The 22,074-nt window shown below is 39.4% G+C and overlaps 2 protein-coding genes across 23 annotated transcripts in view; one reads left to right on the top strand and one right to left on the bottom strand.

Moving 5' to 3' along the window:
• CMAH (cytidine monophospho-N-acetylneuraminic acid hydroxylase) overlaps window positions 1-22,074 on the top strand; it is a 351,661-nt gene that overhangs the window by 1,814 nt on the left and 327,773 nt on the right. For 2 of the 3 annotated variants that reach the window (XM_070244995.1, XM_070244986.1), the window contains exon 2: window positions 21,648-21,778. The exons of the other annotated variant lie outside the window; for it this stretch is intronic. The gene's annotated coding sequence lies outside the window, so the exon portion shown is untranslated. The remainder of the gene's footprint in view (window positions 1-21,647; window positions 21,779-22,074) is intronic. 3 annotated transcript variants of the gene reach the window in all.
• The window catches only part of CARMIL1 (capping protein regulator and myosin 1 linker 1), a 312,491-nt gene that overhangs the window by 208,752 nt on the left and 81,665 nt on the right, over window positions 1-22,074 (bottom strand). The window lies entirely within an intron of this gene.

Raw genomic sequence — 22,074 nt, 5'->3', positions numbered from 1 at the left:
TCAGTGGGAGTGATGAGAAGTGGTCAGATTCTGGTTATACTTTGATGATAAAGCCCAAATGGATTGGTGGATAGAGTGAATTTGAAATATAAGAGATTCATTATTTTGCTAAGGAAGTAGTTTAGTTTATATCCATGAAATATTACATAACAGTTCAATATGGTACCTGATTAAGTGACTACTGGACTGGTCTGGGTAATATGTTACCGAGTAAGTAAGAAAATATTTCTGGAAGAAGTACAACTCTGAAAGCAAACAACTGGTTCCAGGATTTTCCAAGTGTTATCCTGAAGGGCAGATTTGTTCTCAGCAGAGAAACAAATCATGTTTTAGAGTGAGGTGTGCTTTCCTGCACAACCACATTGTGTTTCCTTTAATAATTTCAAAAGTTCATTTAAAACATAATACTATAAAGCCAGAGAGTCTATTTAAATTTTAAAAAGCAACTGTGAGAAGGACAAGGATGGGGATGTTCTTTTACCTTTTCTCAGTTCCTCTAGGGTAGTGCCACTCATAGAACCTTCCGGAAATGTTCCATACCTGGACACTCCAATACAGTAGCCATTAACCACATGTGGCTGCTAAGCACTTAAAATGTGACTGTGACTGAATAACTGAAGTTTTAATTATATTTAACTCTCATTCATTTTAATTAAAATAGCGACTTGTGGCTTCTTTATTGAATCATACAGCTCTAGAGAAAAAAAAATCACTATACATTAAAACATTCATGAACTATGTTACACTTTTTCTCTTGAAAGGATACACACAAAATAGATTTCTAAAATCTTAAAGTATAGCTTCTTTTTGTATTATGCCCTACAGTTACCATCTAACTCTCCTATTTCTGCACATATTCTCTGAAAAGAAATAGTCGATGGCTTGGTCTTAGTTCTTAAACACATCTTCTTGGTTTTTGAATGCAACTCTAAGATCTTCTAGGCCATGATTCTGTCAATGACATTCAAAATGAGATTGCCCTCCCTGGTGCATATTCAAAGTTAACATTTTAAATGTCACATAAAAATAGAGAAAGATAGAAGATTCTTATTACAATCGAACTACCCTCCTGCTCTAAGTTCAAAGGACTTTATGGCATCAGTTACCTTCACTTTTCCTCCCCAGATCACAGTGAATAAAGGGGCTAGTATTAGTGTCACCATTCTTCAGTTGAGGAAATTAAGGCAGAGAAAGCTTAATGACAGTCCATTTTACAGTGTAAATCTATAGTTTAGTCGGAAAAGAAGAGTAGGAATTAAGAAGATATAAAAAGGGAAACTGAAAATGAAAAAAAACTACACGTAAATCCTACATGTTCAAATTCAAGCGAGCTGAGAGCTGGGTCTTGGAAATACTGACTGGATGAATAAAGTTGGTGCCAGGGTCTGTCCTTTGGGCCCTGTGACTCAGACCTTCCACATCTCAACAATGCCCCTGATGTCTGGCAAGATACTGGCTCCACAACTGGACGGCGAAGAGGATGTGGAGGTGAGGCTGGGGTTCCATTAGGGAGGGGGCCTCAGAATAATGGAGTTTGCTTATTCATCAGCAAACCGGATTCAAATGACGGGGCAACATTCATGAATAATCTCCCCACCCGACAGCTGGAGAAAGAGCTTCAGTTAATCTTGCTTTTGAAACACTCAGGCTAACTCTAGTTATAGCACTAAATTGCACGACCCAAGAGATTAACAGGACAATTCAATCAGTTTAAAGCTGACATTTGAAGTTGTCAGTTAAATTCCTTCATTTTGAGAATGAGGAAACTGAATCCCAGAAACACTGTGATACTTGCAAAGGAACATAATTTTATTCATTTTACAAGCAAGGAAGCCTGAATTCCTATGTTATGGATCATTGATGCATGGTGCTATGTTTTCTATAAGCAGTTAAAAGGAGTTGATTATCCTACTTTTTAACTCCAATATGTTTCTAGAAACTATAGGATTAGAGGATCATCAATGTTTCCAATACATACACACACACAAATTACATATATAACATACAATATATACAACATAATTATATATATAAATTATATAATCTGCCCCCCCAGGAAGGATATTAAATTTAGTGGTTGCATCCTCAAACATTACTAAATCAGAGCTGAGACACGACAACGTTATAAAAACAAAGATAAAACATAAACCATTAAAGTAATTTAAAATTGTTTGAATATGTGTTCGTTCCTGTGAAATAAGCGTAAATATACTCTATACATTATATATGGGGCCAAAAGTATTATTCAATATTTAGGAAATGCATAAAATTAGAACTGTATCATAAATCTTGGAATTTATGCTCCTTGGAATTTAGAAGGGCTTCTTAGGGATGACTTGGTTAGCCTGGTCTTTTAAAATGCAGTCTGGGCAAGTCTAAACTGATGTTTCCTTTTAGTGAGCAGAGACATTCAAACATTCTCCACCTTAGTGATATCTCAAAATGCTATATATAGTCAGGGGCTTTATACATGTTTCCTGATGATGATGAAGATGTGAAGATGTAGGTGGTGTTTTAAAGGCAAAAGTAGCATAAGGCCAGTTCTGCTCTGTTACAGGTTATCTGCCCAAAGGTTACTGTCTGTGTTGCATCATGTGGATTATCATTTCGACAGCCACTGTTACAGAAATATTTCCTTCATAAGTGATTTCTTTTAAAAGTCCTCAAATTGTAAGTTTTAACAGGAGCTTAAGATATGAGTGCCAAAAATTCCCAGTCTTAATCCTGACAAAAATTTTGGCCAGTACCATTAAGCACAGCCAGGGGTAGGGAACATAAACTGGGTAAAGCTTTTTAGAAGAAAGGGGGATGAGTCAAAATTCCATCACCAGACTTAAAGTGTCTTCTTTTATTCCCTGAGAAACCTTCATGGCAGGAAGACTGATTCTAATCCTTCCAATGACATGCAGGAAGGAAAAGCATAAAGGAAGATGCGTAATGGTCTAAACAGCGAGAACCTAAAACGGAATGGGCAGTGGGAGAGCCAGGGCCTGCGTGGACTTCCCCTTACAGGCTGATTTCTTTTCCCACAAAATGCTAGGTGGTTTCACCATAGACTGTGCTAAGTCAGCATGATTTACATGGAGATTTCAAGGTAAACATAGAGAACTAAGGACAGAGAGGAATAGAGGATAAGAACAGAAATGGAAGCCGCACATGAATTCTGCAAGTCAGACAATCCCTACAGACATAATTGTAGGCCGACAGTGTGGTGTTTCCAAGACAGACACACCTGTGCCAGCTCCTCTCCTTAGTAGGTGTGCCTTGGGCCACAATCATCTAATCTCCCTACACTTCACGTCCTCAGCTGTAAATGCAGAAAATACAGTATCTACTTCCTATGAGCGCTGTGAAGATTCAATGAGAGTATGTATGTAAAAGCTTTTCAGCATGGAGCCTAGTGAACAATAACAATTCAATAAATATTAGCTATCTAATGATAATAACAATAACGGTCATAGTTCAAAGAGTAATAATAGCTCTCTGAAAGGCCAAGCTAAAGAATTTTTTAATTCCCTTAACATACCAATAAATCAACTAGAATTGGAAATAAAATTTCCTCCAGCCATAATTTGGTTGCCGAGTTCTCTAACAATGACATGAAGGGCCTACGTGGAACAGGTTCCACCCAAGCCTCCCTACACATTCATTAGTGTTATTTTCAAATTTAATAAGTTGACAGAACTTTCATTTTCCACTATTAGAAGTCAGCCTATTATATTTTCCGAATGATTAAGCACTAGGGGTTGATACCTGGTTTCAATACCTCTTAGATTTTTACAGAACTTGCCAATTTCCAACCACTTCCAGAAACCCGACTCACACCAGTCACCACACACACACCCATCCCCAACAGAAGAAGGCTATTCAGGTCTCCCACCAGCCCCCCTGGTCAAAGGGACCACGGCTGTTGAGAGGCTTGTCTAGCGCATGGGCAGGTTACATCCACATTCTGGCACAGCCTGAAGATGGGAAGCCCAGAATCCTTAATTAGCAGATGTACTGGAAACAACTGTCACAACAGATTACACCTGCACAGCTAGGAAACCCAGGCATTTTTCCAGCCACCACCATTGGCCTTGCCTTCTGGACCACTCAGATAAATATCAAAAGGTACCCTTCAGATAAATATCAAAAGATAGGCCTTCTCTCGACACTCCAGTTCACAGCTGCTCTTCCTCTTAGGAACCGCCTGCGAAGAGGGAAGAAAGGAGGGGGCATATTTTTGAAGTCTGCTATAAGCCAGGAATGGCAAGACACTTATCTTACTGCATTTAACCCTGTGAGGAAGATACCATAATCTTTGTGTTATAGATGAGGAAACCAAGACTCAGAGAAGTTTAATTGAACTTGCCCCGAGTGACACTGAGTTAGAATTTGAACCCACATCCCTCAGTTTCTAAACCCTTGACCGCTGTAGCACCCTATGAGGTGAGCCTCTCATTACCAGTGGCTCTCATCGCTACCTCAAACCAACTAGTGGGGCTTGTACCATGGGTGATCTTATTACTCCTCAAAGTCTTCTCATGTTGAGCCACCATTTACATGCACCTCAAAGAGCTTATCCATGTCACAAGTCACTTAGCACAGTGTCTTGCAGAAAGGAGGCAATTGCCTGACCTAAATCTTTCCTTTTACAACCAGAATGCAGGAAGCCTGTGTCCTCTGCATGTGATTATCACATAAATGGGCCTCGTTAACATCACGCTTTCAAAAACAAGCCTATTTCCATTAGGTAACAGGCTAGTCAGTAATTAAAAGATGCACCGGGTCTATCCCCTTAAGCACTTCACATTAAGAAAAGGATTAACTCAAATCAAGGACTCTACTGACAGTCTTATGTGGGAAGACCTTTAGGGGAAGAGAGGAATATATACATTGATTTCTCTATTTGTGAGTTTGTATGATTAAAGATGTTTCTTTGCCACTGGGTCATCAAAGAGGCACATCATCACTGTGAATTCTGAGCAAAAACAAATGAATTTTCCCTAGTTGAGAGCTCTTGAAGGAACAGGTCCCAGTCATGAATATCATTGGGTCTCACCATTGGAGGCACAAAGTTCCACCTATATCAGAAAAAACATTATAATTGTTTTGTTTATTAATTTTTAAAGTTCTTTCTTCAGCCATGGTTCTTTTGCAGTAAACTAAAATTCAGAAACATGACCCCTTTTCTCATTGCTTAAAAAATGTATTATTTTCCCCCCCCAATGTTCTTAAATCAGCCAAATGTGCACTAGATGACAGCATTAATATCAAATGATAATCCAGGAAAAAATCTGTACATCTCTCCCCGTCCCCCTACTCACACACACACAGCCATTTAAATGAAAGGAAATAAACCTGAATTTATCTTAAATTTGTGTATATGTTTGAAGCAAGTGTATCTGCCTATTTTAAGTGTCAAATTAAGATTTCAAATTTCATGGATTCTCCAGGAAAACTGCAGCTGAGTGAGGGAAGGCCTAAGAATGCATTACGTGGAAAAGAGATGATGGCACAGGGGAGAAAATATACTAGAGATAAGCCAGACAACAAACCATCCTTTTACCCAGATACGCAGCACGTCTCTGAGCAGCCCAGCAAACGCCACGCTGTGCAGTTGACAGAAAACCTCAGTGTGTCAAAAGATGGCCTCTCCACAGGCACTGTGGTGACCAGCGCCACATTGATAATCAGTGGCAAAAGTGCATGTACAAACCACCCTTTCTTTGGTTGGCAGCTATAGCTGCAACTTTCATCACTTCTCTCTGCCTCTTTAGACTCACTCTCAGCCCCAGCCCATGCTCAAAATGCCCCACATTCCTGTTGACTGCTTGCCCCCCAAGGTCTATTTGTTGCCATTTACCCAAACCATCCAGATTTCCATTCTGACCACCTACTTGATGATACCCTGTTGATATGAGACTTGGGCGATAACCAGCCCACCAGCCTACAAGCCCCCTTGGTAGACACCACATACCACAACTTCTCCTTTTATTACAGTTTAACCATAAGGCACTTGCATTTGTAGAAATGTGAAAATAAACTTTTTTTAGAAAAAGCAGCTAGAATCATTGGGCTAGAAAGAACTGTAAGAAATCTCAATTCTGCATAATGCTTAACTGTCAATATGCCTGTAAACCTTTTTCTGGACTGTTTGTTCCCTGAGGGCAGGACCATGCCTTAATCATCTTCATCTTGGGATCCTCCCTCCCCAAAGTGTTTGCTGAATAACACAACCTCCTCAACGAAATTTCTCACCAGCCTCTCTCATCAGCTGGCTAGTAACATGAAAACTGTTAATCAGCTGGGAACAAGATGGCTTAAACTAAACGACTCCATGTGGTGGAGAAAACACTGCACTGGCCGTCAGAAGATGTGGGTCCTGTGTTCAACTCTGCCCTTAACTAGCTACTGGGTGTTGCGTGAGCCAATTAGCCTCTCTGAGCCCATTTCCTCATCTCTGCAGACAGTGACCAAGATCACTTCTGAATGACCCTGTGGCTCTATCATTCTATGCTTTCAGGTTAAGGAAGAATGTCATCTAACTTCCTGTTAAAACAAAAACACAGACTAAGTTACCACTAGGTTAGGGAAACTGCCTAAAGATTAAAATATATTTACTTATTTTCCTGGGATGGTTTTGCTCCCAGTGCTTTAGGAAATGAGGGCACAGGTGACTGGTCATCAAAGACCTCTTCCTTTCAGCTCTGTAATTCTTTGAGCAAGTGAAGATTTTTGAAAATAATGCTATAATCCTACTAAGTTTATACCATGGTGGCTTTTATCAAATAGTCTAAGAAAAAAAAAAAAACCAGCAGAACTATTTTCATTTTTCCTGGAAAAAAATGGGGCAACCCTCCAGTCAGTGCTGTCAAAATAAATCTGCTCAAGCTTTTTCACAGGGCATCTGCATACGCTGAAGGGGATGGATCTCAAACACGGAAAAGCTTGAGTGTCGCCTGCCCCTTAGTCGAGAAATAACCACAGCGCAGAAACTGTGGGAGGAGGGCAAGGCACAAAATCATATTCAGAATTGGGGATATGGAAGTTACAAGGACCCCCACAGTCAAAGTACCATCCAGGAGAACAAGTCAACACACAACAGCATGAACAACAGGCTTCATCACTCAGCTGGAAACCATCTTCCCACTTGCTCATGTCTTACCTCAACAGGAGGACAAACGCAATTTCCTTGTTTCCTCCATCCTCTATAAAATTATCATCCATAACAGCCACTTTAGAGTAATGCTAATTTAAGAGTGGCTTGCAATGCTCAGGCAGATCACTGATTCAAAAAGCAAATAATATAGGAATGATCATTAAAGAGATTCTCAAAATCAAGTATAATTTATTTATCATAAAAATACATTTTTTAAAAGCTGTATTTTTAAAATTCTTTCACAGGAAAAATAAATGAAAACAAAACTGGAAACTCCCTCACACTATCTCGAGGCAGTCCTAAATTAACAACCTTATTCACAGAGATATTGATCAAGGAATGGCCACAAGGAGAGTTAACTGAAAATAGTTTATTTTACCTTGGCTTGTTTTTTTTTCTTTTTAAATTTAAAAGGCCTTACCCAGTCCAAAGAAGCCAGAAAGCCTGGAGCAAGAAATTTTCAGTGGTACTAAGCATTTATCACAGAGGATACCTTTGTTCTTTCTTCTTTTCTGTTTTTATTGAGGTATAACTGACATATAACATTACTTTTATTACTTTGAGGTATACATGATTAATATTTTTACATTGCAAAATGATCACCACAATAAGTCTAATTAACATCCGTCACCATTTGTAGTTACAAAAAAATTTTTCTTGTGATAAGGACTTCTAAGATCTACTTTCTTAGCAATTTTCAAATACACAATATTATTAACTATACTCACCAAGCTGTACGTTACATCCCCCTGACTTATTTATTTTATACCCCTTGACCCTCTCTACACCCTGCCTCTGGGAACCACCAATCTGTTCTCTGTATGTATAAACTTGATTTTTCATTGTTGTTTAAATTCCACATATAAGTGAGATCACACAGTATCTGTCTTCTTTTGTCTAACTCATTTGACTTAGCATAATGTCCTCAAGATCCATCCATGTTATTGCAAATGGAGGATGCCTTTGTTTTTCATGTACAAAAATTCTTTCCTCTGTCATTCAACCAATGTTGACTAATGGTGTTGTGGTGGCCCCTTGTTTCTGCATCCTCTACACCCTGCCTGGTGACTTCCTCACCCCACCCCCACCACAAGAATGCATATACTTAAGGCAATGGGCTTGGGGGCAACAATGCACAGAAATGTGTCCACACATGCACACACCACAAACTGATGTGAGCCACCTGGGTGAACTCATGGCCCCTTGTTGAGGTTTCAATTTGCACTTTTTGTGATGTGCTGATAAATTTAGACAAAAGAAGTGAAAGAGATAAAGGGGAAAAAGTATTGAAGGGACAATTTTTTTTTAAGTGATAAGATGACTCGGGGGGAAATGTAACTACACATACCTTACCATAAATAGTCCAAGAGCTACCATTATTCAGAATATATTCTGTGGTTAAAGTAAACAATTCTTGATGCATTTCCACCAAATTATTTTCCTCCGCTAAAGGAAAAGGAAATAAATCTGTAAACAGTAAGACACTTCAAAATAGGTAGTGCTCACTTGCTGGAATTATTTATCTTGCTGGAAAAAAGCAACTGTTTATGTGTCAAGGTTTATTCTAAGTAAAATTAGATACACAATATAACTTTCCTGTACTGAAACAAATTTACTGGAATAGTTAGAAATGAAATGTTTATCTTATAACTTCAATCCTTCCAACAACTCATGGCGGCTCTGCCATTAGACTGGATTGAGAGGAGACCACGACGTCATTACCTGTAGAAACCCAGCTCTTGGCATAGTGGCTGCACCAACTGCAAAGGTTATTTTTCATATTCATAAACAGTATCATTTCTTTTTTCCATTAATTATACAGATTTAAAAAAAAAAAAACACTAGCCTTACCAGAGTGATTACCAGATCTCTGACCCCGCCCCTCACTAGTCGTGTGATACTAGGTGGATTTCACCTCCCTGTGTCTTGTCTCCTCTTCTACAAAATGGAGATTAATTATAGCACTTGTCTCCTAGTGTCATTATAAAGACACTAATTAAATGAGTTAATAGTGTAGTACTTTGTGTCATCATCATAACCATCATTACCAGTGCTGGGAAGGGGGACAAAACCATCGTGGGAAGGGCCCTACGTCTGATTTGAAAAATTTCACAATAAAATGGTGAAAGAACTGGATCAGGGGAAGAAACAGGTGAAGAAGAAAAGGAAATTAGCATGGTAGACGGGTCACTCTACCTCCCTAAAAAAGTATTATTCATATTATTCATCAGGAACAACAATGACTACAGCAACAGTCGCCATGATCTTTACAGAAATCGCCCCTACTGTGTTCTACCGTTTTGATTTTAAGTCTTACAACAATCCTAAAAGGAAGCTACTCAAGGATCATTCCCATTTCAGAAATTCAAAAGCAAGGACTGAAAGACCTGCTGAAGATCATAAAAGTGTCACTGCAGGGAATGAAATATGGTTCTACTGCATCCTTCCCACTGCTAGAATAATTCAAATATTCGTTTAATGCCTACCTCCATGGAGGAAACCACTCTTACTCATCATTGTGTCGCCAGTGCCACAGTTCTTCACACAAAGCAGGCACACAAAGATTGGTGAATGGATGGAATGTAAGAAGGAAGAAAAAAGGAGGGAGAGAGAGGGACAGAATGCTATGTTTTGTTCTACTCACTAGATCCAAACTCTCCCCAATACAGTGATTATAAAGAGAAGCATCACTTTTCTTAAAATTGCATATTGTCTGATTATAAAGGTAATACTATTATAGACAACTATATCACTTCTTACCAAAGGAAATTAAGTTAATCTATTTCCTACACCTCGCTATTTTTTTCCCTCAAGAAAGCTTTACTGAGATCTTCCAGTACATCCAGCTGTAACATACATTCAGATGAAAAGTGAAACTTTCAATCACACAGATCTGACCCATCCCCCAGAGTCAGTCCAGGAGGAAGCAAGCAGGGCGGTGAGAGGTTTGCAAAACATGTCACAGGAGGAACAGCTGACGGAACTAGATCTACTTAGCCTACAGGAGAAAAGACATAGGCTCGACAAGAAAACGGTCTCCAAATACTGGCAGGCTGCACATGTCAGAGGGAGTAAACGTTCTTCTGTGAGCCACCTAGGACCAATGTGTAGAAATTAAATGAAGGAACAATTTAACTTGATATAAAGAAAATCGGAAGATCAATTAGAAGTTGTGCAAAGAAGTGAAATCTTTTATGAGGCAGTTCTCTCACCATCAACAGCCTTGTCAAGAATATTGTACATGAGTGTGCAAGATTAAACTAGATACCTTCAAAAGTCCCACCCAGTTCCAATACCCTGTGCTTCTAGATCCCCATATATACTTCTGTGAGGACATCATATAGACCAGGGTTAGCAATATGTGGCACTTGTGGCAAACCACTACCATACCACATGTGATGTGACACACACACATAGAACTGCCTCAGATAAATCACAAATATTTGAAAAACTAGAATTATGTCATAAGAACTAATTTCTAACTATTACTGCGTCTCTCATAGAGACTTTGGAAGAAGGATGTGGATACTCCAAGACAAACTTTTTAGCTCAAGTTGTGACGCCCATAACGGAAGGGCTGCACGATATAGAAAAATTGCTACAGTAGTCCAAACTCTTGATTTTGCACCAACTAGCTATGTGACCTGTGGCCACTGTATCTTTTTAGATGTCAGAGTCCAAAAGGACTCGCAGTGCTGTTCAAAATGGTAGCCACTAGCCCCATGTGGCTTACTGACACTTTGCAATGTGGCTAGTGCAACAGAGGAATTTTTAATTTAAATGTAATTTTTAATTATATCTTACTGTAACTAACTTAGTAAATTTAAACAGCCAAATGTGGCTAGCAGCTATTGGATGGAACAATAAAGCTCTAATGATTCCTGATTGTTGAATCATTAGGCTGTTGAAGGAGAGAGTCAAATTCCAGGCCAACTTCAACCCATCATCTTCTCTAAGACCTTGATACATGCACAGCTGTGTGAGAAGGAAGAGGGATGAAAATCTGAGCCCCATGGGGCCGGCCTGGTGGCACAGCGGTTAAGTGTGTATGTTCCGCTTTGGTGGCCGGGGGTTCGCCGGTTTGGATCCTGGGTGCAGACATGGCGCCTCATGGCAAGCCATGCTGTGGTAGGTATCCCACATATAAAGTAGAAGAAGATGGGCACAGATGTTAGCTCAGGGCCAGTCTTCCTCAGAAAAAAGAGGAGGATTGGCAGATGTTAACTTGGGGTTAATCTTCCTCGAAAAAAAGGAAAAAAAAAAAAACAAAAGAAAATCTGAGGCCCGGCAACAGAAGATCCTTAGGGTTCCTGCCAGCTACTGTTTATGGAATTCATCATCACTCCAACATCCTGGGATAGATAGCCCAATAGCACCTCATTCTTTAATGTCCAGAGTTGGGGTCCACGTTCTAGTATGACAGGATAATTATCAAAGTTCTCTGGGAAGATGACCAGGGAAATGCAATGCCCTATGGGAAATACCACCAGCCAGCCACACCACCAAGCCACCGACCCCTAATATGAAGACATTAGTGTATTATTTGTAAAATATTTGTGAATAATAGTGAGTAATTATTGAATATATTGAAATAATACAATTATTATTGATTAACAATATAATATTATTAAAATAAAGCATTCCACGCAGAGTACAAACAGCTACCTCTAAATCAGTTAAGTATCTCCTAGGAAGTACACCATCAGATTTATTTCAGGTTTATGCATTTATTTCAAATCAAAATATACAACCAACCCTAAAAGCTCTTTCACAAGTTTGAAAACACACAAATATTGAAAGGCAGAAAACGTGACTTTTTAAAGAGTTGTGTAGGTTGTTTCTTTAAAAAATGTAACAAGTCCAGAAAACTCTCTTTTTAAAAATTACCAGATAATGTTAATAATAGGCATATTCCAGAGGTTTAAGAGAAGCTTGGAGACAAATCTACTAACATGTTAGTAATAGCAATCATTACAGCGCCAGAGAATGAGACCTCAGAATAGTAAATGTGAAAGGGCAATGAACCTAATCACAACTTATTTTAGGAGAAAGTTCATAGTGTATCTAGGAATCTATTATTATTTTTGCAATACTCTGCTTTTGCAATATTTTAAAGTCTATCTTTTTTAAGCTAGGCAAATCGTACAAATGAGAAGCCAATCATCTGTGTAACAACTGCGTGGTATGCTTCCTAGCACAGAATGCACAGCCCTGGCTAGTCTCACAGAGGAAGTTTTCCTGTGCAGAAAACTCAGATGTCTGCTTGCTGATTCTTAACTCCTAAACTGCATTCTGCTGATACTGCAGACCTCTTGTAATTACCATGAGTCCCACATCCAGAGAACAAGGCAGACGAAAGCTCCATTGCTGCTGCCCATACCAGCATTAGCTTGCCTTACCCTGCTTAATTGGCTCTGATCACTGGGCAGACACTGAACTCACTGCCTTTTTCTTTTCACATGCTGACTCAAGTATTCCCAACACCACTACTCATGTTTCAGATTGTCTAGAATAAAAACCACTGATATTCAACTCCAGCAATCATTCCATTTTAGACTTGAAAGAAAAGTGATCAACTACTTCCAATCTGACTTGTCTTAAGCAGCTAACACTTTTTAAAAACTTGACTTACAGATGATTTGAAGTTATGAAAAACATATAATAGACAGTACCATAATTTTTAAACACCTAATGAAAGGCTAAAGGGCAGATTCCTTTAAAGTTTGCCTATAGACCCTGTCTTAGGCTTTCTCGGGCTGATGTAACAAAAACCATAGACTGAGTGGCTTAAAAAACAAAGGCTTCTTTCTTGCAGTTCCAGAGACTGGTAAATTCAAGATTAAAGGTGCCAGCTGATTCAGTTCCTAAGAAGGGCTCTCCTCCTGGTTTGCAGATGGATGCCTTCTTGCTGTATCCTCATGTGGCAAGAGAGATGGAGCTAGCTCTCTGGTCTCTTCTTAAAAAGGCACTCATCATGAGGGCTCCACCCTCATTACCTAATTACCTCTCAACGGCTCCACCTCCAAATAACATCACCTTGGGATTAGGACTTCAACATATGAATCCGGGGGATCGCAAACATTCAGTCCGTAGCTGACTCCAAACAAGAAATGGAGGTCCTCCTTATGTCTTCTGAATTAAAAATCACTGCATTTCCAGTAGGGAAGGTATCCAAGGATGGGAGAAGCACAGTACATGGCACAGCTCCAGGCACTTGGAAATGACGACAGTTGAATTTGCAAACAAGCACCTGTGGTTTCCCCAGCAGTGGAGGGAGGAAATCCCCAGCAATAGGAGTGGAAGCCGAGTTCCCCTTTGGCTGGTGGTTTTTATGTTAGTGGTAATGGCTGCCATTAGCAAGCAGAGAAATTCACCTCTAAAGGTGAGAAAAATAATATGCTGTTGTCTGGGCTAAATACCTTGGAAATTTACAGTATTAATATAACAGGAAGCTTCATGCCTATTACAGAACTTTTAGCTGTTTCAACTAGGGCAGACATCACCCAAAGAAACAATGGCCTTCCAATACTCTCCAGCCTTAACTGTCCTAGAGTTCTAAAGAACAATGCCAAATGTAACATTTATCGACTTGTGGATAGCAAGACTGTTTCAGAACACCTGTAGACACAGCATAGGTGTGATGCTACACTCACAATACCATTAGACAAGGTTTAGAGGCCCCACACACTTCAGACTTTTGCTCCCACATGCTCAAGGTTCTTTCTTTTTTTTTCTTTCTTCCTTTCTTTCTTATGAACTGCTCCCCTCATAGCTCTTGTTTCCTTTTCATCCTTCCAAAAGATATCCAAAATGACAGAGTCCCTTTGCCAACTCATAGCCAGAGGCAAAGAAGTCATTACCACCTAGGAAAGGGAGCCCATAGTCATATCTGGTGATTATTCTTCATTTCACGCAATGCATATATGTTTACTGCTTTCCCCTCAAGGCCTCATTCTTGTACTGAAAATATTTTAATTGTAATTATAAGTCATCACCATCCAAATGTATAGCAGGCTCATTTTGATTAGAAGTCACTGCGGCCAAAAAACAAGTCACTTTACATCCATCCCTCGCCCTCATAGTGCTCAACATCTTCAACAGCTGAATCCCAAGAATGGCTTGCTGAATGCAAGGAAAAGTCCTCAAGTAGGAACTCCAAATTCTGCATCTTCAAATCCAAAATATGGTTATGAAAATCATAGATTGAAAAGCTGATAATTGCAGAATATATATTGCTATTTAAGCATCTATATATCCTCTATTTAAGGAAGTGTACACCTCTTAGAAAATTCAGGGGCCAGCCCCGTGGCCGAGTGGTTAAGTTCATGAGCTCTGCTTCCGCCAGTTTGAATCCTGGGCGCAGACATGGCACCGCTCACCAAGCCATGCTGAGGTGGCGTCCCACATGCCACAACTAGAAGGACTCACAACTAAAAATACACAACTATGTACTGGGGGACTTTGGGAGAAAAAGGAAAAATAAAATCTTTAAAAAAAAAAAAGAAAAGAAAAGAAAAAAATTCAGAATAATTTACATTAATGTTTCATTTGTCTTGAAATAGGTATGATGAGCATAGCAGTCGATAGACAGCTATCTTCTCAGTCATAGATTTCTATGTCTCTGGGTATGCTCTCCAAAATGATCATTTGGGGACCTGTTGAAGAAAAGTCACAGCCCAAATGCTGTATGTGCCTATTCCTCAGTTCATAACAAGTATTTTTCAACCTTCCATCTACAACTATAAACACTTTTAACTTTGCTTGAATCTAAGCGTTTAAAAATGTCCACTCCGCCCATTAAATGTGCTGCTAGACAAAGATACAATATTGTATTATCTGGTATTTATGTTGTATTATCCAGATAATGTATTATCGATACTGTATTATCGAATATTATCATGATTCTCACCTGTTGCTTATTAATTTCATGCAAATTGATTGATTTTCAAAAGCAGAGCAATAATAATGGCTAATGTTAACATAACATTTACTATGTGCTGGACCGCAAGCTTTGCTTAAATTAACTCATAAGAACCACACTGACCCTATGAAGCGGGTAGTATCACCTCTCCAATGCCCCGGAGAGTTTTCGTTTCTGTTTTTATTTTAAAGTTCCTATTCCTAAACTATACCAGCAAAGTTCAAGTAAAAATAAGTACCAGATTAATAACAAAATAAATGTCATGTCCTTACACCAGACCAGAGTAACTTCTTTGGTACTACAAATGATGACTGTGATTGGTAAAATAATTAAGTGTATTAATTCTTGGGCTATTTGCCCACACCAAACTTCCAAGGCTAATCTCACCCGTCAGTGTTCACAGGCACACACACCCACCAGACACATCCAGACACTGAGTTATCCACGCTTGGGAGAAAGTCAGAACTGTAGGCAAGAACGCACCCACGGACACGTTGCAACCCAATTTTCAAAATGAATTTTTAATTTTATCACCTTCTTTACCAAATCTGCTAACAAGTGGCAAGTCAGACTGAAGTTTCTTCCTCCTCCCCACTCTTTGGTAGAGATGCTAATGAGCAGAAAAATGAGTCTAATAAGGCCCAGAATAATCCACAGACTGGAATAATCAGTCTGCAACCTCAAGAGCTGACTTACTAAAACTTTACTAATTTGCACCCTAGAAGAGGCCAATTCCCACATTAGTGCTACATGACCCAAAATCTGAGATAAAATATCCCAAATCAACTTATTCCTCCATAAAACAAGCATATATTCAAAAGTTTGTCATGATCACAACCAGCAAACTCTGCAATTTATTTGGTATTAATAACGCCCAAAAATCTTACTATTTCTCTCGTTTGTTCTCCTACGGAACATGTATTCCAAGTGCCTAGAAGAGGCATGGCACAGAGTAGGTGCTCAATAAATGTTTACTAAATGACATGCATGAATGAACAGTTCAGACACCACAGCATTCCCACCTACTTACTCCTAGTTTCCAGTCCTTGCCCGCTGAAAACCACACTGCACATTGGTACCAGAGGGACTCCCCTACAACACAAATATACCTGTCGCTCAACTGCTTGAATCCCCTCCACAGACTTTCTCACACCTCACCAGCAAGACAAAGCCACAGCCATTCTCTCACATACTCTTGGCCTTGACTATACGGTAACAACAGTGAAATTCCCCAGGCCTAAGCAGTGTCCTCTCCTCCCTTCCATCAACCAGATGCCTTAGATGACTGGTTCTCCTGAAAGGCAACACATATCTTTATTACTGCACCTAGCTCACTGTGTTATTAATAGTTTGGCATCCATCTGCCCTCCCAGACTATGAACTCTCAAAGAGAAGATTATCTCAATAACCATGGTATCCCCAGCATCTAGCAAAGTACTCAACACCTGGTAGGCATCAATAAATGTTTACGGGATGTTTGGATGGATGAATGGATGGACAAAATGAAATAGTATACATCTATCCAAAAAAATCACAGGCAGCCATGCTTTTGAAGATGACAATATTAGGCTTGCCAATAGGAAAAGAAAATAAATATAAATGGACTGCATAACAAAATCTTCTCCACTAGTAGCAAGGATTAAAGAATTTATACTGTAAGGCTGCTAGGACTTTCACTTAATTTCTCAGGGCAACGAGGTATGGACAACCCTAAAAACTGGGAGATAAAGTGGTAGCTATGCATTCTTGGCTTCTCTACTCCAGAGGTAATATTCTGAAAGCTAATCTAAAAAGAAATGACTTTCAGTCAATGCTAAGAAAAAACAAACCGATATCCATGCAATGCCATGCAGACACACAGCTTCCACTCAGTGCAGACGGGGTGGGAGCTGGCTCAGAGAGCCTCTGCCACCACCCAAAGGACACATTAGTGCAAGCCCACCCACCTGTAGAAGAGAAAGCTATCAGAAGCCCAAGGACCTAGGGTGCACTGGACTGGCACTGCAGAATTTAGTTAGTTTAGCTCTAGCTAGAGTCCAGACGCTGCCCAGAAGCTTTGGGTTTGTGTCTTAATTGAGGGATCGCCTTTGGCACAGGCACTGAGTGTTGCCAGCCACAGGGGGATCTGAGCATCAACTCCGGCAAAAACAGTCAAAAGACAAAAGAGTATTTTTGCTGCATCTGAGCTATGCCAGCGATGGTGCCAGTGACATCCTGCCGCGTCATGCTCTGCATGTTGTTGAAAACAAACATTCTGAAATTCTGTCTCTTAAAAACAGAAAATGTAGACGAGAGGATCATAATGCTATTCTCCCTATTTTGGGAAATATTTAAAATTTCCCATAATGTTCTCAAGAAATTTTCCATGATAAGTTTTAGAAATATATAAGCCACAGTTTTATATTTCAGGACTTTTATTCCAAGGTAATCGGGACATGAAAAAGAAAGCAAGATTATCAAGATTGTCTTGTTGAAGGGAAAATACCAAAATACCAACAACAATAGATTTAAAGATAGATTTCATCCCACCCAGTATAGAGTGACTCAATGTCACCAAAAGCATACTCTTCTCTATGGATTGTTACACATTTATGGAAATTACTTGCACCTTTGGAATATATTATTTTTGTTTTTCATCTCTAAAATACTTTAGATAGACACGATGTTTTTCTTCTACATCTTTATGTGTTTAAAACTTTATACAGACATTCCTTGGCACCCTGAAATACCACAATCCAAGCCTATCTTATTCCCGTTAGCTGACCCTTTATGACCCCAAAGGGACAAAGTAGAATTTCCCTCTATTTCAAAACAAGCAACTATTTCAGCAAAACAAACAAAGGTCTTTTCTCTGTATACATTTTATAGAGGAATATATAAATGCTTGCTACTTATATTTTTTTCTATTAACTCCCTCATCATGTTTTTATCATTGATATACTCTGCCAATTGTATTTGTAAAAATGTATTTTTTAAAGTTGTATCTATTTTTTTTTTTAATTTTCTTCCCTCATCGCAACCCAAAGTACTTCCTCTCACCTCAATAAACTCTACTGGAACAGCTCTTTTGGATACTTTTTATAGTTATCTAGGCAGACAGAAATGAAAACCCTCTTCTTTCCAAGCCTTTTCCACAGTCCCCTGTGCTCAGATCTTTCTTTTCTTGAAGCCACGTCCTCTCTGTCTTCTCCCTTTGTCTCTCCATCCCTCCAAAGCCACACCTTCCCATGCCGTTCCCCTACTTAGGGAACAGCTTTCTCTCTCTCCCATATTTCATTACATCTAAATGTCTGCCTGGTTCCCAAGGTCCGCTAATATCAGAATCATCAACACCTGTCCAATCACATCACCCCAGGTGCTCAGGGGGACCCACCACTTGCGGTGGGAGAACATCACATTCCACACCCACCTAGACTTTAGAGCTTTGTCCTTCATGAACTGCCTCCCTCCCTTCTACCCAACAATTCCACCCAATTTGCAAAAGCCAGAAGGGCTCAGATCCAAAGAACAAGACTCTGGAAAGGAGGCTGGACATAGGACAATTTTCATACCAGTGTATTTCAATACTATTGGAATATTACCGTCTGCAATCTGGTGGGGCTGGTCTATAATTTGGTAGGGAGAACTTGCAGAAATTCACAAAAAGAATTCCAGTGACTATGTAAAAAACTTTAAAGGGCAGGAAAACACATAACCTCTTGAATCATGAAGACTGAGAGTTTTGGCAACTAAGTTATTAAAATAAATATTTTTACCATTTATAAATTTGTCAAGTAGGCCTTCTTTAACAATACACAAAGAGAAACAAAAATATGGAAGTCCCAAATGAATACACAGTAGAGAGAGAAAAGATGAGTGTACCCCCAAAACGTCTCTTTTGCAGTGCAGGACCCTTGGTTCCGTGGGCCATATATTTGATGTGGTCTAAGACACGAGCCCATATTTGGCTACAATGAGTACACAGTCTAGACTGTGGCTCCTGAAAGGAAATGTCTGTGTCTAAATTATTTGTGAATTTCCAATGACCTAGACAGTGCCTAGCACAAAGAAAATACTCAATAAATAGTTGCTTAATAAAGAGGGGCTTATTTTGAACCTTGGATCCTAGATTTAAAAAAAAACAAACTATAGATAAAGATATTTGGGATTTATTTATAAACTCATTATTACACATGAAGTTTAATGCAAACAATAAGAGAAAAATTCTTTTTTCTTTTTAGTCATTGGTGGAGTTAATTATCTGGAAATGTTGTGATTCACCTAATTTAAATTTTCCGTTTACCTTTCCAATCTAACAAAATCACTTTCCTTTTAGGGCAGAGGTTAGCACATTGCTTCAGAGAGCCAAATCTGGCCCACTATCTATTTTGGTCAATAAAGTTTTATTGCAAAATAGTCACATCCATCCATGTATGTATTGTCCATAGCTGCTTTTGCCTTTTACTACAAAGGCAGAGTTGAGTATGTGTGACAGAGAATTGACCGACAAGCCTAACATATGTGCTCTCTGGCCCTTTACAGGAAAAGTTCGCTAACTCCTGCTTTAATCATGTAATACTGAATATCCAATAAAAGGTGTTTTTTAAAAAATATCTCAGAAAATTTACTGAGCTAAAGATATTTTCAAGGGAATCAAATATACTGTTTACTTCTGGTCATTATGGTTTTATTTGTATTCTCAAAATTGAAATCTATCAGAGACATACGTCAAAAAAAATGAAGCCTAAAAATAAGGAAAAATTTCCTTGCACACCTAATTTATGCCATGACATACTTATAGCCTCTGAGAGCCTGAAAGAGCAGAATAAATTCGTCAGAGGTAGAAAAGGGAAGAAAAAACTGCACAAAGAAGTTAAAAAGAAATTTAAGGCTACACAAAATTGAACCAGGGTATAAGGCCACATAACATCTTGATCTCTCCACATATTGAGTAAACGTGATATTCAACAAAATAAGGTGTGAGTAATGTTAAAGAAAAAGAAAAAAATGGCAGAAAGAGCAAGTAGACCTTTGGTTTGCGTATCCAGTCTACAAGGCTATCACAGAAAAGTGCCCTTTTTGGGAATACAGCAATCCCAGCCCTACACAAAGGAGACTCAGAGAAGACAATATTAAGACAAGAGACGTTTCCCCCTGACCTGTACCCATCACTCGAGAAGGTTCACTCCACCAGCTTTCAGGAATTGGGAAGAAGCAAGGCCCTGGAGCCACCTCAAGCCTCACAGCTGGTCTCCCCGGCCTCAGTGCAACGGCCCTCCTGCCAGCTGGGAGATCTCACCTTCTTCTGAAAGAATCTTGTTTATTCCTACCAAGTCCGCCCTCACTCCTCTTCCATCTATCCAAATTCCACCCATCCTGCATGGTCCCATTCAAAATCCCAAGCAGTACAACTGCACCACTCAGAGGGACCCATTCACAAAGACCATGATGTGAATGATGCTCCCTGGGGTTGTACAACATGGCAGCCCCAATCTCAACCCCTCCGTAAAGCCTCTCCCATCCATATCACAGCAGAGTGATAGTACCTCTCTCTTTCCTGAATCTATACATGTGTCTTATGGCCTTCCATGGACTGCAAGCTTCTAGAAAGCAGAACACACATTATATATGTCTTCCATACATAAATCAATAATGACACTAACAACAAATGGCACTTAGCAAGTCAGGCCCTGTGCTAAATGTTCTGCACACATTATTTAATTCTCAAAATAATCCTGTGGATAGGAATTATCATCATTTTCCGGTTTTCCAGATGAGGAAGCTGAGTCTTAAAAATGTTAAATTTGCTGGAGGCCACACAGCTAGAAAGAGGCTGAGCCAGAATTCCAATGAGAGTCTGTCAGAATCCAAGGCTAATGTCCTTAAATTATGCCCTACCTCTCACCTAGAAGGTATTTGATAAAACTTGCTTAGTGATGAAACAAGACACAAAACTGATTCAACCCCTAGCTGGCCCTTTAGTCTTTCCACTTCCTAACTTAGAATAGCTCTCAGGGTGGGAGAGCTATGAGGCAGAGAAATATCATAGTATTCCATCATCCCACACAGATACAATGACGATATGACTCTATCAGGGTGGTACCAAATACAAAATATTCCTGTTTTGTCCTCCTAGGAAGAAGCATACCATGCAAACAGCTTAAAATTATTTTCCATGTTCCTTCTGAATAGCCAGGCCATTTGTGTCTTTACATCTGACCACTGAACTCATCATCAGACCATACACCCTCAAAAATAAACACAATTATAGAAAAGTTGATCTGTTCCACTCTAATATATGTATAATATAACTACTCTTACAACAGAACCTTGGAGCTACAGTCAAAATGAATACTCTCCTCTCCTTTGCCTTCTCCCTCCTACAACCATAGAGACGAAGGCCTTAAGTATAACAGATCCCTATTCTGAAATGAAAATATTAAATTTAGAAAAGTATTAACAAGGTCCCCTATAGAGCTGGTTTCAAACGTTTAATTATATGCATACATACTTTATCACTGTTTCCTAATGAGGTTGGCAAGGAGATAGATTTGGCATTTTATTCTTAGTTTCATGTGCTTGTTTTTATGCTTACTGTAACAGCTTGCTGGGGGTGCACTGGAGAGAGAGTCTGATATGCTTTAAGAGGTGGCAAGGAAAAACAGCTCCCCATGGATGTTCCCCATATGGAAAAAGGCCAGGACTGGAAACATTAGGAAGAAGGGTTATCCAAGGTAAGCAGCACCATTTATAAATGGGGGAAACTTGACTCCAACCTTCTACCTTCCAATAAGATTTTGAGTTTTAAAAACCAGGAGGTGAATGGGCGGGGGAGCCACAGCTGCTTAATCTGAAAGCACCTTCAGTTTCCTTGCAAAAGTTTCCAAGTCAAGGGGAAGAACCAACACCTACCATACAAAGCAAGCTCCAGAGGCTGCTTGGGCACCTGAGAGGCCATGGTACCCCCAGGGCGGAGTCCCAGCTGAGAAAAGTTCTCCTGGTGAAAGAAGCTACTAGGACCCTAAGGCTG

This window comes from Equus caballus, chromosome 20 (assembly GCF_041296265.1).
Source record: "Equus caballus isolate H_3958 breed thoroughbred chromosome 20, TB-T2T, whole genome shotgun sequence".
Lineage (NCBI taxonomy): Eukaryota > Metazoa > Chordata > Mammalia > Perissodactyla > Equidae > Equus > Equus caballus.
This window is presented reverse-complemented; position numbering and strand designations above follow the sequence as displayed.